The 27796-nt window shown below is 41.1% G+C and overlaps 1 protein-coding gene across 1 annotated transcript in view; it reads right to left on the bottom strand.

Moving 5' to 3' along the window:
* Positions 1-20391, bottom strand: part of LOC135542044 (phosphatidylinositol 4,5-bisphosphate 5-phosphatase A-like) — a 36622-nt gene extending 16231 nt beyond the window's left edge. Inside the window, exon 1 of the mRNA XM_064968646.1 lies at positions 19858-20391. The gene's annotated coding sequence lies outside the window, so the exon portion shown is untranslated. The remainder of the gene's footprint in view (positions 1-19857) is intronic.
* Between the last annotated feature and the right edge of the window lie 7405 nt (positions 20392-27796).

The following is a 27796-nucleotide window of genomic DNA, read 5'->3' as shown; positions in this document are numbered from 1 at the left end:
CTGGCAGCATAATGCCAGCCCTGAGTGTTTGGCTGTCTGTCCTCTCGTGGGCGACTGAGAGCGTTTGAAACAGGTAATTAAGAGAGAGAGAGAGAGAGGGAAGAGAGACAGAGAGACGGGTGAAGGTGTTTAATGAGAGCGGAGCATAAAGGGGAATAAGAGGAAGTGGGTGGGGAGGAAAGGGAGAGACGCAGCAGGTGATGAGAAGAGGAAGTAGAAACAGGAGAGAAAAGAGAGAAAGAGCGCAAAGGAGGGGTCACCCACTTCACACTCTTATTAATACCCTCTTACACTTCACACCTCACACAGGTCTTGGACCAACTCAGAAATAAAATGAGGAGAACAAGCCAGGCTTATCTCAGCAGCTCTCTTTGTACCTGAGCCACCTCGTCTGTCATTCCCCCGGTAACCACAGACACAGTTCATATAAGCTCAGAACACCTGATAGACACAAGTCACAGAAACCGCTGTAGGGTCTGCAGCAAACACAACCTGATAGCATGGTAATAACAACTGAGAGAGAGAGGAGGGGGGGGCACGTGGAGTATGAGCCAGCCTCTGGCCTGTGAGTGCCCCTGGGCCTGAGAGAGGTGACTCATGACAAGTCTGGGACACTGGCCATGCACATAACTTAACGACTGTGGTTGGGAGACAGAGACGTGAGGAGAGATGCCATCTCTCAGTCTGGACCAGGAGATATAAGGAGGGCTCCTCTTGAATGCCAAGACTGCTGGGCATCCAGCCAACACAACATCACCTCACCCTCTATAAGGTATATCTGAACGTACTGACACTATACTGTACCTATATTACAAAGCAAATGCCAGTGCAGTGTAACAGAACAAGCTTAGAAGAGAAGAACCCTTTCTGGTTCCAGGTAGAACAATTTTGGATTCCATGTATAACACTCTGTGGAAAGGGTTCTTCATAGAACAGAAAAGGGGTTCTGGAACCAAAAAAGGTTATTAAGTTAATTTAGATTCATTTAGATTTTGTGTCACAGATTTACACACAATACCCCATAATTTGGAAATAGCTTTTTAGACATTTTTACTAATTAATGAAAAATGAAAAGCTGAAATGTCTTGAGTCAATAAGCATTCAGCCTGACCTCCCGGGTGGCGCAGTAGTTAAGGGTGTAAGGGCGCTGTACTGCAGCGCCAGCTGTGCCACCAGAGACTCTGGGTTCGCGCCCAGGCGCTGTCGTAACCGGCCGCGACCAGGAGGTCCGTGGGGCGATGCACAATTGGCCTAGCGTCCTAGACATCCTTGTCTCATCGCGTACCAGAGACTCCTGTGGCGTGCCGGGCGCAGTGCACGCTAACCAAGGTTGGCGGTGTTTCCTCCGCGGCTGGCTTCCGGGTTGGATGCGCGCTGTGTTAAGAAGCAGTGTGGCTTGGTTGGGTTGTGTATCGGAGGATGACTTTCAACCATCGTCTCTCCCGAGCCCGTACGGGAGTTGTAGCGATGAGACAAGATTGTAGCTACTAAAACAATTGAATACCACGAAATTGGGGGAAAAAAATAAGTATTCAAACATTTTGTAATGGCAAACCTAAATAAGTTCAAGAGTAAAAATGTGCTTAACAAGTCACATAATAAATATGTGTTGAACATGATTTTTAAATGACTACCTCGTATCTGTAGCCCACACATAAAATTATCTGTAAGGTCCCTCAGTCGAGCAGTGAATTTCAAGCACAGATTCAACCACAAAGACCAGCGAGGTTTTTCAATGGTTTGCAAAGAAGGGCACCTATTGGTAGATGGGTCAACAACAACAAAAAAGCAGACATTGAATATCCCTTTGAGCATGGTGCAGTTATTAATTACACTTTGGATGGTGTATCAATCAATATACAACAGTCTCTACAAAGATACAGGCACCCTTTCTAACTCAGTTGCTGGAGAGGAAGGAAACCGCTTAGGGATTTCACAATGAGGCCAATGGTGACTTTAAAACAGTTGCTGATAAATGGCTGTGAAAGGAGATAACTGAGGATGGATCAACAACAATGCAGTTACTCCACAATACTAACATAAATGACAGAGTGAAAAGGAAGCCTGTACAGAATACAAATATTCCAAAACATGCACCATGTTTGCAATTAGGCACTAAAGTAATACTGCAAAGAAATGTGGCAAAGAAAATAACTTTTTTTTCCTGAATACAAAGCATTATGTTTGGGGCAAATCCAACACAACACATCACTGAGTACAGCCTTCATATTTTCAAGCATGGTGGTGGCTGCATCATGTTATGGGTATGATTGTCATCTGTAAGTTTTTTTTATAAAAAATAAACTAAATAGAGCTAAGCACAGGCAAAATCCTAGAAGAAACTTGGTTCAGACACGAGGAGACAAATGAACCTTTCAACAGTACAATAACCTAAAACACAAGGCCAAATATACACTGGAGTTGCTTACCAAGATGACATTTTATGTTCCTGAGTGGCCTAGTTACATTTTTGACTTTTAGAAAATCTATGGCAAGACAATGTGGCTGTCTAGCAATGATCAAGAACAAACTTGACAAAGCTTGAAGAATTTTAAAATGAATTATGAGTAAATATTGTACAATCCAGGTGTGCAATGTTCTTAGAGACCTACCCAGAAAGGTGATTCTAAAATGTATTGACTCGGGGGGTTGAATACATATCTAATTAAGATACATTGTGTTTTATTTTCCATTCATTAAAAATATATATACACTACCAGTCAAAAGTTTTAGAACACCTACTCATTCAAGGGTTTTTCTTTATTTTAACTATTTTCTACAATGTAGAATATAGTGAAGACATCAAAACTATGAAATAACACATATGGAATCATGTAGTAAATAAAAAGTGTTAAACAAATCAAAATATATTTTATATTTGAGATTCTTCAAATAGCCACCCTTTGCCTTGATGACAGCTTTGCACTTTTGGAATTCTCTCGACCAGCTTCATAAGGTAGTCACATGGAATGCATTTTAAATAACATGTGTGCCTTGTTAAAAGTGAATTTGTGGAATTTCTTTCCTTCTTAATGCATTTGAGCCAATCAGTTGTGTTGTAACAAGGTAGGGGTGGTATACAGAAGATAGCCCTGTTTGGTAAAAGACCATGTCTATATTATGGCAAGAACAGCTCAAATAAGCAAAGAGAAATGACAGTCCATCATTACTTTAAGACATGAAGATCAGTCAATAAGGAAAATTTCAAGAACTTAATTTCTTCAAGTGCAGTCTCAAAAACCATCAAGCGCTATGATGAAACTGGCTATCAATGAGGACCACCACAGGAAAGGAAGATCCAGAGTTACCTCTGCTGCAGAGGATAAATTAATTAGAGTTACCAGCCTCAGAAATTGCAGCCCAAAATAAATGCTTCACGGAGTTCAAGTAACAGACACATCTCAACATCAACTGTTCAGAGGAGACTACGTGAATGAGGCCTTCATGGTCGATTTGCTGCAAAGAAACAACTACTAAAGGACACCAAGAAACACGAGCAACGGACATTAGACCGGTGGAAATTTGCCCTTTGGTCTGGAGTCCAAATTTGAGATTTTTGGTTCCAACTGCCGTATCTGTGTGCGAAGTGGTGTGGGTGAACAGATGATCTCTGCATTGTGTATTTCCCACCATAAAGCATGGAGGAGGAGGTGTTATCGTGTAGGGATGCTTTGCTGGTGACACTGTCAGTAATTTATTTAGACTTCAAGGCACACTTAACCAGCATGGCTACCACAGCATTCTGCAGTGATACGCCATTCCATCTGGTTTGGGCTTAGTGGGACTTTAATTTGTTTTTCAACAGGACAATGACCCGACAGACCTCCAGGCTGTGTAAGAGCTATTTTACCAAGAATGAGAGTGATGGAGTGCTGCATCAGATGACCTGGCATCCACAATCCCCCGACCTCAACCAAATTGAGAGGGTTTGGGATGAGTCAGACCGCAGAGTGAAGTAAAAGCATGGGGATTATAAGGGTTCTCGTCCTCCTCTTCTGAGGAGGAGTAGCGAGAAGGATCGGAGGACCAATGCGCAGCGTGGTAAGTGTCCATAATGTTTTTTAATAAAGACAATCGAACACTCGAACAAAACAACAAACGATGACGTGAATATACAAACCGAAAACAGTACCGTGTGGACCAAACACTCACACAGAAAACAAACACCCACAACTCAAAAGTGAAACCAGGCTACCTAAGTATAATTCTCAATCAGGGACAACGATTGACAGCTGCCTCTGATTGAGAACCATACTAGGCCGAACACAGAAATCCCAAATTATAGAAAAACGAACATAGACAACCCACCCAACTCACACCCTGACCATACTAAAACAAAAGACAAAACAAAGGAACTAAGGTCAGAACGTGACAGGAATTCCTTCAAGACTGTTGGAAAAGCATTCCAGGTGAAGCTGGTTGAGAGAATGCCAAGAGTCTGCAAAGCTGTCATCAAGGCAAAAGGTGTCTATTTGAAGAACCTCAAATATATTTTGATTTGTTTAACACTTTTTTGGTTACTACATGATTCCATTTATGTAATTTCATCATTTTGATGTCTTCACTATTATTCTACAATGTAGAAAATAGTCAAAATAAAGAAAAACCCTTGTAGGTGTTCTAAAAAACTTTTGACCAGTAGTGTATATGTAATTCTTCCACTTTGACATTGCAGAGTATTTTGTGCAGATCGTTGACAAAAAATGTACAATATTAATCCCACTTCATAACACAACAAAATGTGGGAAAATTCAAGTGGTTTGAATACTTTCTGTTATCTGCTCTTAAAATATGTTACAAGACCTTCTGGATGCAGGGTTGTGACCTTGATGCAGAGTTGATAGTGGAGCTACAGCTCCTGGAGGTCAGTTCAACTCACGTGACAAGTCCCCCTGAGCTGTACATGCATGGTAACATTTTGTTTTGTATGTGGGCCAATAGCTTGGTTCCCTGGGCACATGCCTATAGTCCATGTATGGTGTTTTTGTGGAGGAATGCGGAGGGGGGTGTCTGGTGATTCGGCACACGCATCCCCAGGCAGGCTGGACAGTACCTACAATGACAACATCCAATGTCTGTCAACCGTGCATATGCAGTAGCCTATCTCATGTTTGTTCCTTTCTCATTTGTACACATATCCTCTGGTCCTATCTCCTTTACCATGCCTTAACCCCCCCTCTTCCGACTCCTTATCTTCCATTTTACTTTCAACGTCTCCTCTGCCGTCATTGTTCGTCTGTATCTCACACACACTGTATCTCTTATTTATTATCCTCTATTTTGCCTCTTCCCTGTCTGTCTAATTCTATACCTAAAATTACCCTACGCTCTGCCTCTCAGTCTCTCTTCACGCCAAGATGACACATGTGCTGTGCACTCGGCTGGCTGTCACAATCCCGATGGCCGCTTTCACATACAGCTAGAGATAACTATCAGCAGCCAACGGAGGAATGGGGGGATGAGGTCTGGAAATAAATGCTGGATGACTGAAAAGGGAGTATATGGGAGGCAGTGGTAGTATGACTGCTAGTGAGCAATACAGAAAGTAAGAAAATCTGAAATTGTGAACATTATTTGGGAAAAATGCATCCATAGTAACTAACAAGTAAAGGATTGGTATTTTATACCTACACACCCCTGCGTATTTATTTGGACAGTGAAGCTAAAACGTTGGTTCTATATTCCAGCATTTTGGATTAAATAGCTAATGTTTCATATGAGGCAACAGTCCAGAAGGTTGCCAGTTATTTGATGGTATTTCCATACATATCTGTTTTGCCGTTTCATTTATTCACATTGATGCACTTTTCTCTCTACGTGTATTCTGACCTTGAATTTAAGCATGAGAATAGCATGCTATTCACCAGCTATTCGTTTGGGGTGATCGAATCAATGAAGGTGTGGCTGAGTTGTGTCTACAGATACCCCATATTCTGACCTTGACGTAATTCCCTAAAAATTCCACCACCTTTAAGCGCAAGGAAACTATGAATAAGGTCTTGCGAACCTACCGGTTCCAAGTGGAAAAAGCATCTCATTTTTTCGCTGGAAATAACACCATTCTCTATGCACTGTAATTTACAATTTGATAATAGCCAGGTAAATGAGTCATCAGTTTGGATAAGGGAATTGTAAATATAAATTACACTTGTTTTATATCTATTTTACCTTATAATCGTGAAATGGCAGCAAATGTGAAATGTGAAAACTGAAGCATATCAACATATCAACTTTCCCACAGTAAAGTTTATGAAATGCTGTGCCACTTGGCAGAATTTAAATTGTACGGCCTTTAAACTCGCAAGGATGGGCACACAATTATAGGCTACCCCGACTTTCTCGGTTTCCTATTTCTATCATGTTCAATATTAGCCAATAACAGAAATCGACAGTCAGTAGGCCTAATAAACATACACATGCAACAGCTAATTTACAGTTAGTTCGCTTCATTTGGTATAGCCTACATTTTAATTACATTGTTTCGTTTACCTTCATTTGCTTCCGCTGTAAACGCTGTCAACGCGGTGAGGTTGTTGCTGAATATCAATGGTAACAGTTGAAATGTAGGCTAATTAAATCGTTATGGAGCAGAGCGATGATCAAGTCGTAACAGTTTGAACCCAACACATGGCGCAATACTTGGCGGTGTCATCACACAGTTCCATAGTTGAGCAGGCAACAGAAGAGGGTATAGGCTACAATTGTACATTTTTCTTCCCATTATAATTCTACAAGTTTGTACACTAATCTTCCAACAATACCATGGGTTGATGAACTGAACGTGGCAACTTTCAGGATTAATCAAACCACTGTATTTTTGATTAATTAATATATTTAGTGTGTAAAGGCTCTACAAACCTGTTTTTATGATTCAGAAATACTTTCCTAACCTTAAATAATCTACAAGATCAGAGTATTTTTAAATCTACCAATTGGAATATGCATATATTTAGCTAGCTCCCTTTCATTGATCTATAATATTCTGAACACCTCTCGAAATAATCTACTAAATATTATATTATATTCTACGAACCTGTAACCCGACACATTGACTCGGTGCCGGTACCCCTGTATTTAGCCTCAGTATTGTTAAACTTTTTTTTAAACTTTAGTTTATTTAGTAATTAACTCTATATTCATAAAACTGCATTGTTGGTTATGGGCTTGTAAGTAAGCATGTATTCGGCGCATGTGACAAATACAATTAGATTTTATTTGAGTCTATCGACAAAATGTACAACTAAAAAATACACCTTATTTAATTAAAAGATAAATGTATTGAAAACCCTATTGATCGAAAACTCAATGAAAAAAAATCTGTTGGTCATCAGTTGGGAAGGTCTTCAGCAGTTGAAATACATGTTAATCCGAGTTAATCCGAGTGTCGCGAAATGCTTGTACTTCTAGTTCCGACAGTGCAGTAATATCTACCAAGTAATCTAACAAAATCACGACTACCTTATACACACAAATGTAAAGGGATGAATAAGAACATGCACATATAAATATATGGATGAGTGATGACTGTGTGGCATAGGCAATATGCAGTCCATGGTATAGAATACAGTACATGCATAAGAGATGAGTAATGTAGGATATGTAAACACTATTAAAGTGGCGTTATTTAAAGTGACTAGTGACACCTTCATTAATCCATTTATTAAAGTGGTCAGAGATTTGAGTCTGTATGTTGGCAGCAGTCTCTCTATGTTAGTGATGGTTGTTTAACAGTCTGATGGCCTTGAGATAGAAGCTGTATTTAAGTCTCTCGGTCCCAGCTTTGATGCACATGTACTGACCTCTCCTTCTGGATGATAACGGGGTGAACAGGCAGTGGCTTGGATGGTTGTTGTCCTTGATGATCTTCTTGGCCTTCCTGTGACATCGGTTGCTGTAGGTGTAATGGAAGGGCAGGTAGCTTGCCACCAATGATGCGTTGTGCAGACCGCCCTACCCTCTGGAGAGCCTTGCGGTTAAGGGCGATGCAATTTCCGTACCAGGCGGTGATACAACCTGACAGGGTGCTCTCGATTGTGCATCTGTAAAAGTTTGTGAGTGTTTTCGGTGACAAGCCAAATTTCTTCAGCCTCCTGAGGTTGAAGAAGGCGCTGTTGCGGAGGCCCTGGAATGCGGTTTTAACCAATTAGCATTCAGGATTAGATCCACCCGTTGTATAAATGACCAATATACCATGGCTAAGGGCTGTTCTTATGCACGACACAACACAGAGTGTCTGGATACAGCCCTTAGCCATGGTATATTAGCCATATACCACACCCCCTTCGGCTTTATAGCTTAATTATAAACGCCTTCCTTCAAACAGGATGTGGGAAATCTGAGGTTTGTAGTTTTTGAACTCAGCCCCTATCGAATACACAGTGGGATATGGGTCATTTTGCACTTCATAAGGCTTCTTCTAAATGTCAACCGTCTTTAGAACGTTGTTTCAGGCTTCTACTGTGAAAGGGGGGCCGAATGAGAACTATTTGAGTCAGAGTTCTGGCAGCAGCCTCAATCTCAGTCACGCGCGTTCACATGAGTGGTAGCTCTCGTTCCATTGCTTTTCTACAGACAATGGAATTCTCCGGTTGGAACATTATTGAACATTTATGATAAAAACATCCTAAAGATTGAATATTTATAATGATATTTCTGATTTATGTTGACTACACAATATGGCGGATATCTTTTTGGCTGCTTTGTTGTCTGAACGCTGTACTCAGATTATTGCATGGTGTGCTTTTTCCGTAAAGTTTTTTTGAAATCTGACACAGCGGTTGCATTAATGAAAAGTGTATCTAAAGTTCCATGCATAACACTTGAATTTTCATCAACATTTATAATGAGTACTTCTGTGAATTGATGTGGCTCTCTGCAAAATCACTGCATGTTTTAGAACTACTGAACGTAACGCACCAATGTAAAATGAGATTTTTGGATATAAATATGCACATTATCGAACAAAACATACATGTATTGTGTAACATGAGTGTCATCTGATGAAGATCATCAAAGGTTAGTGATTAATTTTATCTCTATTTGTGCTTTTTGTGACTCCTCTCTTTGGCTGGAAAAATGGCTGGGTTTTTCTGTGACATGGTGGTGACCTAACATAATCGTTTGTGGAGCTTTCGCTGTAAAGCATTTTTGAAATCAGACACTGTGGCTGGATTAACGAGAATTGATCTTTAAAATGGTGCCTATGTCACGCCCTGACCTTAGAGATCCTGTTTATGTCTCTATTTTGGTTTGGTCAGGGTGTGATTTGGGGTGGGTATTCTATGTTATATTATTTGTATTTCTATGTTTTGGCCGGGTAGGGTTCTCAATCAGGGACAGCTGTCTATTGTTGTCTCTGATTGAGAACCATACTTAGGTAGCCCTTTCCCACCTGTCTTTGTGGGAAGTTAACTTTGTTTGTGGCACATAGACAATACAAAACAACCGTGAAGCTTAAGGGCTATTGTTTTTGTCGGCGTCATCCTAAATAAAAGGAATATGTACGCTCACCACGCTGCGCTTTGGTCCAGTTCTTTTGAAGGCCGTAACAGCCTAATACTTGTATGTTTGAGAAATTTGATTTATGCGATTTCTGTTGATTTATATTTGGCGCCCTGCAATTTCATTGGCTGTTGGTGAGGGGCCCCAGTCCTAGACAGGTTAAAAGCGGTGGTTCGCGCTTTCAGTTTTGCGCGAATGCTGCCATCAATCCACAGTTTCTGGTTAGGGAATATTTTAATAGTCACAGTGGGTACAACATCTCCGATGCAGTTGCTAATAAACTCACTCACTGAGTCAGCGTATGCGTCAATGTTATTGTCTGAGGCTATGCGGAACATATCCCAGTCCATGTGATCGAAGCAATCTTGAAGTGTGGAATCTGATTGGTCAAACCAGCATTGGATAAACCTGAGCACAGGCGTTTCTTGTTTTAGTATCTGCCTATAAGCGGGGAGCAACAAAATGGAGTCATGGTCAGATTTTCCGAAGGGAGGGCCTTGTATCCATCACCAGATCTTGTTGCGCATTCGATATGCTGGTAAAATTTAGGTAACCTTATTCTCAGATAAAAAGCCCCAGCTACAATAAATGCAGCCTCAAGATATATGGTTTCCAGTTTACATAGAGTCCAGTGAAGTTCTTTCAGGGCCGTTCCTGTATGTTGTTATGATTGCACCATGAGTCGTTAATCATAAGGCATACACCCCCACCCTTCTTCTTACCAGAGAGATGTTTGTTTCTGTCGGAGCGATGCGTGAAGAACCCAGGTGGCTGTACCGACTCTGACAACATGTCTCGAGTGAGCCATGTTTCCGTGAAACAGAGAATGTTACAATCTCTGATGTCTATCTGGAAGGCAACTCGTGCCCTAATTTCATCCACCTTGTTGTCTAGAGATTGGACATTGGCGAGTAATATGCTCGGAAGCGGGGGATGGTGTGCTCGCCTTCTACGTCTGACCAGGAGGCCGCTCCGTCTGCCTCTCCTGCGGCGACAACGTAGATTTGGGTCGGCCTCTGGGATTTAAATCCCATGTCCAGAGTGGAGGTCCAAACAAAGGATCCGCTTATGGAAAGTCGTATTCCTGGTCGTAATGTTGGTAAGTTGACGTAGCATTTATAACCAATAGTTCTTCCTGGCTGTATGTAATAACACTTAAGATTTTCTGTGCTAACAATGTCAGAAATAATACATGGAAAAACAAATTACTGCATAGATTCCTAAGGACCTGAAGCGTGGCGTCCATCTCTGTCGGCGCCATCTTAGAAGTGTGTAGGAAAGGCGTGCTTAGGAAAGGTGTAAATGTCCTAGGGAATGCCGAATACAACCGTGAAATGCTTACTTACAAGCCCTTAACCAACAAAGCAGTTTTAAGAAAATAGAGTTTACTAATATATTTTCTCCTGAGGACTACACATGGGCCTGAATAGACAGGCTCTGACTGACAGCAGGTACTTCTCATTCCACACACGTTCTACAGGGAGAGAGAGCGGAATGATTTAATAATAGCCAATCTGTTATGATGTTTACATGCACCTCCATTGAGAGAGCAGGAGCAAGAGTGACAGCGAGAGCAAAAGAGAGGGAGTGCGTACAGCAAACAACACACAAGAATACAGCACAAATAAGTATAAACAGAATTTTAAACTGGATGGTTTCAGCCCTGAATGCTGATTGGCTGACATGGGTATTTATTTCTACTGTTCTAATTACATTGGTAACCAGTTTATAATAAGCAATAAGACAACTTGGGGGTTTGTGGTATTTAAGTGATAATACCCAAGAAGCCGGTGTTTGGAGGACATATTGGCACGGGTGTTGTTAGGCCCAAAGGCTGGCGACCGAAGACGTGGGCCATTTTTGCCATACCTCATGTGTCTCCCGGTCACAGCCGGCTGCAACACAGCCTGGGATCGAACCTGCAACTGTAGTGACATCTCAAGCACTGTGATGCAGTGCCTTAGACCGCTGTGCCACATGGGAGGCCCTGGAATGCGGTTTTAACCAATTAGCATTCAGGATTAGACCCACCCGTTGTATAAATGACCAATATACCATGGCTAAGGGCTGTTCTTATGCACGACAAAACACAGAGTGTCTGGATACAGCCCTTAGCCATGGTATATTAGCCATATACCACACCCCCTTCGGCTTTATAGCTTAATTATAAACTGGTTGATTTAAGCCCTGAATGCTGATTGGCTGAAAGCTGTGGTATATCAGACAGTATACCATGCATTTAACAAAACAAATACTTTTTACTGTTCTAATAAAATTAATTGTGTGCCGCCCCAAGGGTCTCCTGGTCACGGCCGACTGCGACAGAGCCTGGACTCTGACCAGGATCTCTAGTGGCACAGATAGCACTGCGATGCAGTGCCTTAGACCACTGCGCCACTCGGGAGGCTGAACCAGAGATGTTCTATAATGTTGTAAATGTATCCTCCTTCATTACAAGACCCCAGGCCGTACCTCGTCTCACTTAACTAGTCTAACTAGAACCACTGCATGCAGTCCTGACAACTATCAACATGACTATCTGAAAATTAAAGTGAGTAGTTATTCTATAACCGAGAAATGGAAGAAACAATCCTCAGTAGGCTTTGAGAAGCTGGTATACTTTGGCTGGACAGAGTAGTAGAAGACTGCTCATGATGTTAACTGTGAAGGACAAGTTATGTCTGGGTAATAGGATTTGGTCTTTATGCAGAGGCACCATGTCCGATGCCAGTCACCTGATGGAATTCAACAAATTGTACCGGATAGTGTCAAAATATAAAATAAAGGGCTCCAGTCATTAAGGAGAATCAGGAGAGGCAGAACACAAGGAAGTTGTGCTTGGATGACTGGAACATTAGACAGGCTCCATGGATCTGGACAACTAATGCCTGCATGTGGCTGAAATCAAAGGCTTTTGCAATCTTAAAGGGAAGTCAATTAAATACCCAAGAGTTCCTTCTTGCCCCGCTGCTATCTTTTAAAATTAGAAATATGAATTGCCTTCAAAAGGCCTTGCCAGAGGATATAACAACACAACATGATTTGGGGTTTTGGGTTTGTGATCGTGGATGAGAGTGAAGGGGGGTGACTTCATAAACTGGACACTACAATTTAACTGGTGGGCCTGTGGTTACAGGAGCAGGATTGGATAGGCACAAAATATTTTGGGTCTTGTCTTGAACAGAAATTAGGACACATACTCAAATACTTTATCTCTCTCTCTTTAGGCAAATGGAGACGTATAGCTGCACATTAACAACAAAAAAGTGAATCCCTATCTGCTAAGGGTTGTTCAGTCTGTGAGCAGCAGAATGAGACCATGAGAGGCCTGTAGGACAGAGCTATTGGCAGGAGCTGCAGTGACCCAGTCGAGGAGTCTAACAGGCTGATGATGAGACACTAGGGGTGTGATTGTCTGGGCGCCCTTAGATACAGTACAATAAGCATATTGATGAACTGGAAACACAAAACTATCTATACATTATTTGAATTGCAGATGCCTTTGGAAGTTGTGTTTGGAAGTTATGATATAAAAAACATCCTGTTCTTATAACACGTGTAGCAATATGTCATGTACATATAAATGGGTTAATTACTTCTTCAAACTATAGTGAATGTATTGTGTATGTACTTTTGGCATTAAAAATAATTGAATGTCAGCAGGAAACAATATCAATCTGTAAATCCTTTGAAAAAATCCATAAAATGTGAAAAAGAGGGAAAGGTCAGCACTGTGAGTTCACCAGTTCATCAGGCCAGGGGGCATAGGCCACGCTAATAAAATAACAGTAACAGGGGTTGTAATGCTTTCTACCAGTCAGAGAGAAAAAAAAGAAGAAAAAAAGCTACAGTAAGTTATATGGTTGAAATGACCCCGAGGAAAAGTAGAAAAAGAAGGCAAACTGAATGAAATAAGCCATTCTGAAGTGATATCTTGACTTCAGTTTCATGTACTTTAACACAGATCTCTTGGCAAGTTGAATTGTGTGCAACAACCATTGGTCCGTATGTTCTAAATTAAGTGACTGACTGAAGAGATGTATAAATGGATTTCTTTAGGAATCCAATCAACCAATGACTGAATGAGGCCAGTCGCTTGTGTGGCCTATTTCTGCTCCCATTTCAAGGGCATTGTGAGAGAAAAATTGAAGGTTGGTTTAATTTGGTGTTTTAGTCTCAGATCTTATCTCAGAGCATGTCTGTGTATGTGTCAGGTAGATAACAACAGAGAGAGAGGGCATCTGTGTGTTTTAACAACATGATTATAAATCATGACCAGTATATGGGTGTTGTGGCTATTTCAATCAAGAGTTAGACCAGGTTAATGAATTAGTGCAAATGTGTACAAGCAGGGATGCATGAGGGAACATCAGTCGAGTTGCACAAAGGATTTTTCCACCACTAGACATAACAATGCCCTAGGAGGTTTTATTATACAATCACTATCCAGACTACTTGCTGAATTTTTATCTTCCCAATGGGCTCGGTGGTCCGATTCTTGTATCTTAACCCCAACCTCTTGCTCCACTTCCTGAAGCTGTGTAACTCAATCAGAGGCAAAACGTAACATGAAAGAGAAGCAGAGTAGGGATAGATGATTTCCGAAAGTGGCATATGGGTTATATAATGATAGCACATAGTAGAGTGCCTATTGCAAACTGATTATACATAGGATAAATTAATTGGACATAACATTTATATTAGCATAATATGATAATGATTATGCTAATATGATAACAATTCTGATAATGAAAAGAAGAACACTGTCAATGTTTGTTTATATTATTCCTTGCATGTTAGGGTATTAGGGGGTAACTAGTCCCCCCCCCAAAAAAAAAAACAATGTCTAATTGCCGACACAAAAAAAAGCAACGTTTAGAGAAAAATATTGGTATGTGATTTAAGGTCATGCTTAGGCAAATAAACTATAAAGGGAAATAAATGGCTACATTTTACTTTTTTTTAGTTATTTCATGAAATGTTGTTTTTATAAAAGGGGAGTTTGTTTTAAGTACCAGGGTAACTACTTGTAAGTACACCCTGTTACGCTCTCCCTGCCTCCTTCACTGTGTTTTTGTGCTTTTATTTGTAGATTGGGGACAAGTGGAGCTGATTAGGTCATTCAGGTGACAAGTTGCACCTGGGTTTGGGACCTAGAAGATAAAAGTTCCTGGTGCCCAGTCTTGGTTCTCTTTCTCCACAAGAACCATTTTGTTTTGTGATCTAGTTGATTATGTTTTCAGATTAGGTGCACCCTTCAACACATTTTACCTTCATCCATGCATCTCCATTACACCCAGGAGAATGTGAATCCAAGATGGCGTAGCAGTCAGACGTCTTTGTCCTTTCCCTTGTATATATCGTTTTACATCTTTTTCATCACATATCCTTTAAAATATTTTACTAAACCTCAACATCTAAATACTCTCCTGCAACCCGCCTCACCCAATGTGGCGTGGATCTGCTTTCTCTTCCTATAGTATTTATATTTACTTCGGATCTGGAATCCCTCAACTGAAGCTAGCCAGCTAACTACCAGCTATCAGTCAGCAAACCATTGCCAGCAGTCATCAGCTAACTTTCAGCTCGGAAAGCTCTCGTCAGTTCGAACAACGTGACTCTAACCAGAGCATAACGGACCTGTTATTTTTATCCCTGGATTCCTACCGCAAACTGAACATTTTCATCTGGATCTTCACAACTAGCTAACCGCAATCCCGGATGACTACTCCTGGCTAGCATTTCCATGCCAGAACAAGCACCAATTAGCTTGAAGCTAGCCCGGCCAGGGCTCTTGTGCTACCACCGAAGTATACTTCTGGGCTACAATATCCGGACCCCTTCTACAGCCGTTACGGGGCATGGAACCCCGCAGATCCCCTACAATTGGAATACCGTCATAATCTGCCCGAGGACTCCAACAGGCCCCTCAGGCGCGACGCCCGCTGAAGGCCCATTATGCTAACCAGCTAGGCCTGCTAGCTACCTAGAGCTACTTGGAACCCTACTAATTCCACGACTGGTCTATCGACGTCACCGCACGAAGAGGCAAAAACAGAACTACACCCATCGCGACGTCCCCCAAAGGCTAACTTTCTAGCCCCTGCTATCTGCTTGCTTGCTAACCCTGTCTGCTAACTGCTAGCCCTTGCTAACTGCTTGCTTGCTAACCCAGTCTGCTAACTGCTAGCCCCTGCTAACTGCTTGCTAACCCGGCCTGCTAACTGCTAGCTTGCCCCGGTCTGCTAGCTGCCGGCCCTGGCCCGCTAACTGCTAGCTTACCTGCCCGGTCTGTAACTGCTAGCCCATGCTAACTGCTTGCTTGCTAACCCGGCCCGCTAACTGCTAGCTTGCCTCAGTCTACTAGCTGCTAGCTTGTTTAGCCCCGGCCTACTAACTGTTAGCTTGTTAGCATCGGCCTGCTAACTGTTTGAATCGCCGTGTCCCCAGCCAGCCCAACCACTCACTGGACCCATATGTTCACTTGGCTAGGCCTCTCTCTAATACTTGGCATGCCTCTCTCTAATATCAATATGCCTTGTCCATTACTGTCTTGGTTAGTGATTACTGTCATATTTCACTATAGAGCCTCTAGCCCTGCTCAATATGCCTTAACCAACCATGTTGTTCCACCTCCTACATATGCAATGACATCACCTGGTTTAAACATCTCTAGAGACTATATCTCTCTCTTCATTACTCAATGCCTAGGTTTACCTCCAATGTACTCACTCACTAAGTCTGTACCCAAACAATTTGAGCTTCTACTTCTAAAAATTCACCTTTCCAGAAACAAGTCTCTCACCGTTAACGCTTGCTATAGACCTCCCTCTGCCCCCAGCTGTGCCCTCGATACCATATGTGAACTGATTGCCCTCCATCTATCTTCTGAGCTCGTGCTACTAGGTGACCTAAACTGGGACATGCTTAACATCTCGGCCATCCTACAAACTAAGCTTGATGCCCTCAATCTCACACAGATTATCAATGAACCTACCAGGTACAACCCCCAAATCAGTAAACACGGGCACCCTCATAGATGTCATTCTAACTAATTCGCCCTCCAAATACACCTCTGCTGTTTTGAATCAACATCTCAGCAATCACTGCCTCATTGCCTGCATCTGTAATGGGTGTGGGTCAAACGACCACCCCTCATCACTGTCAAACGCTCACTGAAACAATTCTGCGAGCAGGCCTTTCTAATCGACCTGGCCGGGGTATCTTGGAATGACATTGACCTCATACCGTCAGTAGAGGATGCCTGGCTATTCTTTAAAAGTGCCTTCCTCACCATCTAAAATAAGCATGCCCCTCTCAAAAAATGTAGAACTAGGAATAGATATAGTCCTTGGTTGGTTCACTACAGACCTGTCTGCCCTTGACCAGCACAAAAACAGCACAAAAACATCCTGTGGCGTTCTACATTAGCATCGAATAGCCCCCGTGATATGCAACTTTTCAGGGAAGTTAGGAACAAATATACACAGGTAGTTAGAAAAGCTAAGGCAAGCTTTTTCAAACAGAAATTTGCAACCTGTAGTACTAACTCAAAAAAGTTCTGGGACACTGTAAAGTCCATGGAGAATAAGAGCACCTCCTCCCAGCTGCCCACTGCTCTGAGGCTAGGAAACACTGTCACCACCGATAAATCCACTATAATTGAGAATTTCAATAAGCATTTCTCTACGGCTGGCCATGCTTTCCACATGGCTACCCCTACCCCAGTCAACTGCCCGGCAACCTCCACAGCAACCCGCCAAAGCCCCCACCATTTCTCCTTTACCCAAATCCAGATAGCTGATGTTCTGAAAGAGCTGAAACATCTGGACCCCTACAAATCAGCCGGGCTAGACAATCTGGACCCTCTCTTTCTAAAATTATCTGCCGAAATTGTTGTAACCCCTATTACTAGCCTGTTCAACCTCTCTTTCGTATCGTCTGAGATTCCCAAAGATTGGAAAGCTGCCGCGGTCATCCCCCTCTTCAAAGGGGGTGACACTGTAGACCCAAACTGCTACAGACCTATATATCCTTTCTAAACTACATAACCGCCATTGATAAGAGACATTACTGTGCAGCCGTATTCATCGACCTGGCCAAGGCTTTCGATTCTGTCAATCACAACATTCTTATTGGCAGACTCGACAGCTTTGGTTTCTCAAATGATTGCCTAGCTTTAAGCACCAGCTGTCAGAGTAGTTTACAGATCACTGCACCTGTACATAGCCCATCTGTAAACAGCCCATCTATCTACCTACCTCATCTCCATACTGGTATTTATTGATTTAGCTCCTTTGCACCCCAGTGTCTCAACCTGCATATTCATCTTCTGCCGATCTACCATTCCAGTGTTTATTTGCTATATTGTAATTACTTCGCCACCATGGCCTATTTATTCCCTTAACTTATCTAATTTGCACTCACTGTATATAGACTTTTTGTTTTCTTTTGTTCTACTGTATTATTGACTGTATGTTTTGTTTATTCCATGTGTAACTGTTGTTGTATGTGTCGAATTGCTACGCTTTATCTTGGCCAGGTCGAAGTTGCAAATGAGAACTTGTTCTCAACTAGCCTACCTGGTTAAATAAAGGTGAAATAAAAAAATACTTTTAAAAAACCCTCACATGCCTACTTTCACACTTCACAGGTTAGTTTTCCTTTGTAGTTTTACACTTTGTTAGTTATTTAAATACATATTTTTGTTACTCCTTAACTGCCAACATGTAGACTCCCTTGCTTGTCACCATCTAAAAGCCAGGTTGTGACACCCCCCATGGGTAGAAGATTAAGGGTTTCACACAAGTGTGTTAATATCATTTAATCCGTTTTATTTAGAAATTATTTAGTAAGTTATACTTAAAAGCTAAGTCTAGTTGTCTTATTTGAATTATTTAAATATAATATGGGGGGAAATGGGGTTGCATGTCACCATTAAAATCTGCACAATGAGGAGATTTGATGTAAAGATCCTCTTTTTAACTCACCTGCACATACATTTTCTTTCTTTGTTGTTTCTTTTCTATACAATCCATTATGTACAATTGCACTAAATATAATTTGAATAAATCAAGATTGAATCCCAGCAGTCTTGAAAATGACATTCAAGAGCAAAAGATTTTCTACGGTTTTTAATTTAAAAAGGTATTCATTGCAATATAATATTGGAATGGAATATAATTGATAACACTAAATAACATTGGAATATAACATTTAATAACAATAACTTAAGTAATTCATTCAGTGTAACATTGATGTGGCAACTCTCTTATGCTCTGCTATTGCACATTTTTAATTTGTAGGTACGTCACAAATAAAACTATACCCAGTAAAATTGGAGAACAACTCATGAGTCCACCTCCTGCACTGCTCACACCTAATCCAGTCCCAACACGTGACTGAAAACAGGGGGAGAGATGCCAATTGAAAAGCTCTCCCTTAAAAATGTAGCTAGATATATAGCTATATAACATAAATGCTGTGTAAAATAGCTAAAGGCTACAAAGTAACATTAACTGTAAAGCTATCAGTCACTAGTGGAAACATTTACAACTGCAATTAAGTTACCGTTCTCTTTTTATGTGTTTTACATAAACAATCTGGTTGTAAGGTTGCTAGCTAGCGCTCCTAGCAGTTTATGCTAACGAGCTAGCTGGCTAGCGTTTACTGCTAGTGAAGTTGCTGGCTAGCAAGTTAGCATAAACTAGTGCAAACTGGGATAGTCATTGTCTCAATGACAGGTAGAAGCACATTCATAACCATAAAGGGGTAACTAGCCCCCGGGGGGGATGTGGGTGAGTTGCCCCCAACATATTACTACTTTACTCAAAAAGTATCTTTATTTTTCTGTTTAAACAAGTGGACTATATATCTTAAGGCTTTCCTACTTGTACATAAAAAAATATAAAAAACACAATTTCAAAATATTTGATCAACTTACCACAAAAACGTTGTGATGATATGGAGGAAATGTTTTGTTGAGCAAGAATAGTGGCAACCAGGGAAGGTGTTGGGAAAATATTATATTTTTGGGGTGGGGGGGGTCAGTTACCCCAGGGGGCTAGTTACCCCCTAGTACCCTATCATCAAGTGGGCTAGATTGTTTTGTTTTTTTACTGTACAGCTTGTAGTGGTCATGGTTATGTTAGGTAATAACTCTGGATGTTACAGTGAGTCAGAGGACACCAGATTAAATACATGAAACATCAGAAATAATATAATACAGATAAATATGAAAACATATGCACTCACTACTGTAAATCACTCTGGATAACAGCGTCTGCTAAATGCCTAAAATGTAAATGTCTAGGATTGGCGGCAGCATGCAATGACACAGTTACAGAACTAAATTACCTGTTTAGTCAATATCACAGATGAAAGGATGACAGGCGACGTGATAAACCCTCCGAATGAAGGATTGGTTAGTTAATTTAGAGTATCGCCTGATGCTTGTTCGGCGCAACCTCTCCTGGGGATGAATAGGTCTGAGCTATTACTGTATTTACGCCTTGTCAGAGGATGAGGTTTAAATAGCCTTCCACGTTACAATACTGTTATAATATCAGACCTGCCTGACGTTCTTCAAATGAAACCATCGGCATCACAGCGCGTTCCACACTGGCGAGCAGATGAGCTACCAAGTGAACTTTTGCAAGGTTCCAAATCCACGCTCACGAGAAAAAGATAGGCTACATTTCATAAACAAACCAGGCGTACGTCCATATTCACCCGTTGCGCTTATCAGTTTATAGTCTGAATGATAAAACAACGGTTACACGACGAATGCAAGTACTGCGTCGATTAAACTGTTATTTCTTTGACTGTTTGGTAGCCTTTGCCCTTTAAATTGTGAATGTGAACACTCTTTCGGCCGGTTCCGTACGCGAACGTCCACTACGACTACGCGTTGCTCTGTTGATGATGAGTAGCTACTCAGACAGCCTACAGTAGCGATTGTGGAGTTTACCGCCGCACAGCGGTTAGATTTGTGAACTGGCTCTTTACAGAAATGGAACCTTGAAGGTTGCTCAATGTCGTGCAATTTGGCGAGGTGGAACGTGCGTCTTTGCGCATCTTTACAATATTTGTATTTTATTTTTATGAACAATATAATAAATGTGCCTTGATACCTCTTATTTACAATGTATTACATTCAGTCCATTCCGTGTCCAAGGGCTAGTCTATACCCCCTCTCTGTATACCTAGGCTACAGGCCGCCCCCTATTCTACACGTGCATCCATTCAAAGACTCCATACGCGCGCGCGACGTATCCATATTTAAATGTCATATTGATACTAGAGCAGGTTGTGTTATGTCTCATGCGGCCTATTATGTAAACATGGGCCGAGTGTGGACTTATTGTGTTTCTCAGTTAGGAGAGGCGGTAGGCTACACTTCAGTTCCCACGAACTACACAATAAATAATTACTTCGGGCCCGAGCTACACCATCAAGCTCTTGATAATGAGGGAATAGAATGTCTAATTTAAAGCGACAGGATTATAATATTGCAAAATATATTATCATTAAACATATGTCCACCATCTATTAAAATGACAATATCATAACATTATAGTGGAGTAGGCCTATGCCATATTGGTCACAGAATACAAGCTCTGCTTTTCTAGTGACAATACAGAGATAATTTGCAATGCAACTTGGAGACAGGCATTCATAATTGAAAATGATTAATTATTCATATTCATGAATAGGTTTACCCACTGTCTGTATGCATAAGCAGTGTATATCCTATGACAAATAGCTATGATTCTCTGAGCTGAAATGACACTAAATAGACTCCAGGTTTAATAAACCTTTAAAAACAGAATCCTAAAGTCAGCATCAACACTAATGAAATTATCACTTTTAATGAGCTATAACCCACTGTCGTGTCTTTGGCTATGCCTGATTAAGTGGTATGACATGCTATTCTATAAAATCCGTTCTCCGCAATTAATATTACCTGATTGACCTAATCATGTAAATGTAATTAACTAGAGAGTTGGGGCACCACAACATAATATTTATAGAGCTGTTATTTCCAAATAAACTCTTAAAGACCTAGTAATATTTTACATCAATAGCAGTCAATATTAATCGTCACCTTGATTCAGTCTCATCTGAGAGTTGTAAATTCTTGGTTGTCTTCACGAACCCTGGCTAGCAAGTTGAATCAGCAATACAACATTGGGTTTAATTATTTATTTACTAAATATCTAACTAATCACACAGAATTACATATACAAGGAATGAATTATACCTTGATTACAAATTATGTCATAAAGGAAAACGACCCTAGCGGGCGGAACAGGTATGACAGCTGGTTACACAAAAGAAAAGGGTCTGGGTTTGAGTGAAAGAGCGGGAAGATTGAGGGACAAAGGGAGAAGCTGTGCTATCGTAAATACAGTATCTTATGCATTCTAAATTACTGCCCATTTGGAAAAGGAAAATGCAATACATATTTACTCTGAGCTGCGCTTCGGTAGGTTGGTGGTAGATGGATGGCCGTGTTGCCAAACCGAGTCCTTTGTTCTTTGAAGAATGTATCTGGTTGTCAATTGGCTACGTTGTAGTAACGTCGTTGAGGGATACTCTGTCTGTTCTTTCCAAGCCCGCGTTTGCAGCTGCTGTTGCTAACCCAACGGCAAGGAGGTATCACTTCTCTAGTGAATAAGAGTTCAAAGTTCATACCATTCGCAACCAAAGCTCATGCTGAGGTTGGCTTAGTTCTGTAGTTGACATGTTAGTCCTTTAAAGCATAGGCTGCAAACCTCACGTACTTGGAACAGCATGTTACATTTCCATCAAGGCTTTATATAGTGGAGCGAGAAGGGTGTGTGGAAAGTTTTATAACCCATGTCTCTTCACAGGGGCGGGCCACTGATTGAGAAGAGCCCTAACCTTGTGAAAAGCCAAATCTCATTTGGAAGCTAAAATTACATTTAATCTCTTCACCAATAATTTTACATTCAAACATTTAAATTGAACAACAATTCCATGTGAATCCGATAACTCTGATGCTAGACTTTCCACTGTAGAGTTTATGTCATCCTATCATTGAGGAGAATGTCTCAGATGACAACCGAACTGACATCATATTCATTATGTACCACCGCATATGTTCAAATGGTCGGATTACCAGAATATAGTTCATTTCCCCCCACCTTCTGATGTTCCCAGAATCTATGTCAACCAAGGGTTTTTTCAAATGTCACTTCAGTAGGGTAGAGAGATGAAAAGGGGGGAAGAGGTATTTATGACTGTCATAAACCTACCCCCAGGCCAACATCATGACACCACATATGACCTTGTTCTGAAGCTGTGATTACCAGCAACATTAAGTTACCAAGGCAACATCCCAGGGTTTCTGTCCACCACATAAGGCCTACTGTACGACTTCCTGAATGACAGTGTAAAACCTCTGTAAAATTCATGACCTTCCCCCATTTATTGTGGTGGATGAGTCTGGCTCAGTTCTATCCCCAATGTGGCTATGGGGCATAGCACCTGCATACTGTATTATTCTCACTTGCTTCCCCACCAATTAGCTACTGTTTAAAGGTACAATCTGTAATTTCAACCGTCTGACCCACTTTTGTTTGGTAAAATGAGTGTAGCCAGTGGCACCTAGCGGCTGCTATGAGATGAGTTGAGCAATGTGCATATATAACTAAAGCGTACTTATTAGGGGGAGTATTGGTTCCACCCCAGAGGACAGCAAAGGGTGCACATTCCCCGTTCACACCTTTTGACTGTGTTTCTGAAAGTTTGTCAGACTTTGGGTAAGCTAACTTTGGCTTCTGGTTCTGTGAATGTTTTACCACTTGCTAAAGTATATGACAGCCATCATGTAAAACAACGATTTGTGTTTCATTGACATGATCAACGCTGTCTGCAAGATGTGCTATTGACACCGATTTGTTGGTTGTGTAGGCCGGGAAAGTATAGCCTACCAGCATTGCTTGTATAATGTGAATTGAGTCTATGTGATAATGTTGTGCATTTAATCAAGTATAAAAGTTTTGGTATTGCTATTTTGTAAATGAGCCGGGGTATAATTATGTTTATATTTTTCAGAGCTTCAGAGAAGCCTTTGCTGCTCTGACTATCAGGTTTACTTTGTGTCCCTTACATCAGGTAGGCACGGTTTGGTATTTTGTTTAGTCAGCCCTGGCAAAAGAGCTGGTATCACGGCAAAAGATTTGGGGATGCCTTATCAGGTGCACTAGTTTATTTTGATTTGTTATATGTTTCTTTTTATTTTTTGTCTTAATCTGGCACTATTTCCCTTGCGAGTCCTACAGGCTTTTCTTCTAAGAAAGCTATGTTGGTTCAACGTAATTTTGTTAACATTATGTGGAAACAACATTGATTCAACCAGTGTGTGCCCAGTGTGATGCATTCAAGTGGGTGCCTGCATGCTAATTACCACAAGTTTTTCAAAGCTACCAGTGTCTATGCGGTCAAGTTGCACTTCCTAAGGACTCCACTAGATGTCAACCTTATTTAATAACTTGTTTCAGGCTTCTGCTATAAAGGAGGGGGGAATGGGAGCTGAATGAGTCAGTGTTCTGGCAGAGTGTCTCAGGCTCGTGACGCGCGGTCCCGACAGAGTTCGCTCTCATTCCAGTGCTTTTCTACAGACAATGGAATTCTCCGGTTGGAACATTATTGAAGTTTTATGTTTAAAACATCCTAAAGATTGATTCCATATATCGTTTGACATGTTTCTACGACCTGTAACGGAACTTTTCGAGTTTTTGTCTGGACGTAGTGCTCGCGCCTCATGAAGATGGATTACTGGGCTGAACACGCTAACAACAAGTGGCTATTTGGACATAAATGATAGACTTTATGGAACAAATCAGTCATTTATTGTCAAACTGGGATTCCTGGGAGTGGATTCTGGTGAAGATCATCAAAGGTAAGTTCATATTTATAATGTTATTTCTAACTTCTGTTGACTCCAACATGGTGGATATTTCTTTGGCTGGATTGGGCTCTGAGCGCCGTACTCAGATTATGCTTTTTCTGTAAAGTTTTTAAAAAATCTGACACAGCGGTTGCATTAAGGAGAAGTCTATCTTTAATTCGGTGAATAATACTTGTATCTTTTATCAATGTTTATTATGAGTATTTCTGGGATTTGATGTGGCTATCTGCAAAATCACCGGATGTTTTGGAATCAAAACATTACTGCACGTAACGTGCCAATGTAAACTGAGATTTCTGGATATAAATATGCACATTATCAAACAAAACATACATGTATTGTGTAACATGATGTCCTATGAGTGTCATCTGATGGAGATCATCAAAGGTTAGTGATTAATTTGATCTATATTTCTGCTTTTTGTGACTCCTATCTTTGGCTGGAAAAATGGCTGTGTTTTTGTGACTTGGTTCTGACCTAACATAATCATATGTTGTGCTTTCGCTGTAAAACCTTTTTGATATCGGACACGATGGATAGATTAACAAGAAATGTATCTTTCATTTGCTGTATTGGACTTGTTCATATGTGAAAGTTGCATATTTCTAAAAAATATTTTTGAATTTCGCACGCTGCCTTTTCAGCGGAATGTTGTCGAGGGGTTCCGCTAGCGGAACGCCTGCGCTAGAAAGGTTCATTTATCCCACCCTGCTCCCTGCTGCTAATGATTTGTATGTTCTCCATGTATACCGTACATTCGGAAAGTATTCAGACCCCTTGACTTTTTACACATCTTGTTATGTTTCAGCCTTATTCTAAAATGTATTAAATAGTTTTTTCCCCCTCATTAATCTAAACACAATACCCCATAATGACAAAGCAAAAACAGGTTTTTATACATTTTCCTCCAGTTGTGACGCTTCGCATTCAGGTCAAAGAGTTGAATCTTGGTTTCATCAGACCAGAGAATCTTGTTTCTCATGGTCTGAGAGTCCTTTAGGTCCCTGTTGGCAAACTCTAAGCGGGCTGTCATGTGCTTTTTACTGAGGAGTGGCTTCCGTCTGGCCACTCTACCACAAAGGCCTGATTGGTGGACCGCCACTGTGTTCTTGGGGACCTTCAATGCTACAGACATTTTTTGGTACCCTTCCCCAGATCTGTGCCTCGACACAATCCTATCTTGGAACTCTACGGACAATTCCTTCGACATCATGGCTTGGTTTTTGCTCTGACATGCACTATCTACTGTGGGACCTTATATATATATACACAGGTGTTTGCCTTTCCAAATCATGTTCAATCAATGTAATTTACCACAGGTGGCCTCCAATCAAGTTATAGAAGCATTGAGCTCACATCTGAGCTCAATTTGGAGTATCATAGCAAAGGGTCTGAATACTTACATAAATAAGGTATTTCTGTTTATTATTTTAAATAAATGTGCGAACATTTCTTTTAAACTGTTTTCATTTTTTCATTATGGGGTATTGTGTGTAGATTGCTGAGGAAAATAATGTATTTAATCCATTTTAGAATAAGGCTGTAATGTAAACAAAATGTGGAGTAAGTCAAGGGGTCTGAATACTTTCCGAATGCACAGTAAGTCTAGCCAGTGAGTGTGTGTGTGTGTGTTTTGACTGTGGGATCTATGACTTGTATTTATTACTGTGTCTTACTCGTAATAAACCTTGGTCCCGCGGACCACCCCACTTGAATATAAAGGTGGTGTAGTAAAATGTACATGAGGAATTGAGCAACGGCACTAGGCTACAATTTTTGTTACAGCCTTATTCTAAAATTGATTAAATTGTTTGTTTTTTACCTCATCAATCTACACACAATACCCCATAATGACAAAGCAAAAACAGGTTTTTAGAAATGTGTGCAAATGTATTAAAAATGTGAAATGTGAAATATCACATTTACATAAGTATTCAGACAGCAGCGATAACAGCCTTGAGTCTTCTTGGGTATGATGCTACAAGCTTGGCACAACTCTTTTTGGGGAGTTTCTCCCATTCTTCTCTGCAGATCATCTCAAGCTCTGTCAGGTTGGATGGGGAATGTTGCTGCACAGCTATTTTCAGGTCACTCCATAGATGTTCGATCGGTTTCAACACTGGGCTCTGGCTGGGGCACTCAAAGGCATTCAGAGACTTTTCCCAAAGCCACTCCTGCGTTGTCTTGGCTGTGTGCGTAGGGTCGTTTTCATGTTAGAAGGTAAACCTTTGCCCCAGGTCCTGAGCGCTCTGGAGCAGGTTTTCATCAAGGATCTCTCTGTACTTTGCTCCATTTGTCCCTCGATCCTGACTAGTCTCCCAGTCCCAGCTGCTGACAAACATACCCACAGCAGGAAGCTGCCACCACCATGCTTAACCATAAGGATGTGCCAGGTTTCCTCCAGACGTGACGCTTGGCATTCAGGCCAAAGAGTTCAATCTTGGTTTCATCAGACCAGAGAATCTTGTTTCTCATGTTCTGAGAGTCCTTTAGCTGCCTTTTGTCAAACTTCAAGCGGGCTGTCATGCACCTTTTACTGAGGAGTGGCTTCCGTCTGGCCACTCAACCACAAAGGCCTAATTGGCGGAGTGCTGCAGAGATGGTTGTCCTTCTGGAAGGTTCTCCCATCTCCACAGAGGAATGCTAGAGCTCTGCCAGAGTGACTATCGGGTTCTTGGTCACCTCTCTCAACAAGGTCCTTCTCCCCCAATTGCTCAGTTTGGCCCGGCAGCCAGCTTCAGGAAGAGTCTTTGTAGTTCTAAAAACTTCTTCCATTTAAGAATGATGGATGCCACTGTGTTCTTGGGGACCTTCAATTTTGCAGATATTTTTTGGTACCCTTCCCCAGATCTGTGCCTCGACACAATCCTGTCACGGAGCTCTACGACAAATTCCTTCAACCTCGTGTCTTGGTTTTTGCTCTGACATGCACTGTCAACTGTGTGACGTTATATAGACAGGTGTGTGTCTTTCCAAATTATGTCCAATCGATTGAATTTATCAAGTTGTAGAAACACCTCAAGGATGATCAATGGAAACAGGATTCACCTGAGCTCAATTTCGAGTCTCATAGCAAAGGGTCTGAATACTTATGTAAATAAGGTATTTCTGTTTTGTATTTTAAATACATTTGCAAAAAATGTCTAAAAACCTGTTTTTGCTTTGTCATGATGGAGTATTGTGTGTAGATTGATGAGGGGAAAAAATGATTTAATCCTTTTTAGAATAAGACTGTAACGTAACAAAATGTGGAAAAAGTCAAGGGGTCTGAATACTTTCCAAATTCACTGTAAATATGCTATGTAGAACAAACATGCCACTCCAATATGTAGAATAAGGAATCACGGCAACTCTATT

Source organism: Oncorhynchus masou, chromosome 1, assembly GCF_036934945.1.
Source record: "Oncorhynchus masou masou isolate Uvic2021 chromosome 1, UVic_Omas_1.1, whole genome shotgun sequence".
Classification (NCBI taxonomy): domain Eukaryota; kingdom Metazoa; phylum Chordata; class Actinopteri; order Salmoniformes; family Salmonidae; genus Oncorhynchus; species Oncorhynchus masou.
This window is presented reverse-complemented; position numbering and strand designations above follow the sequence as displayed.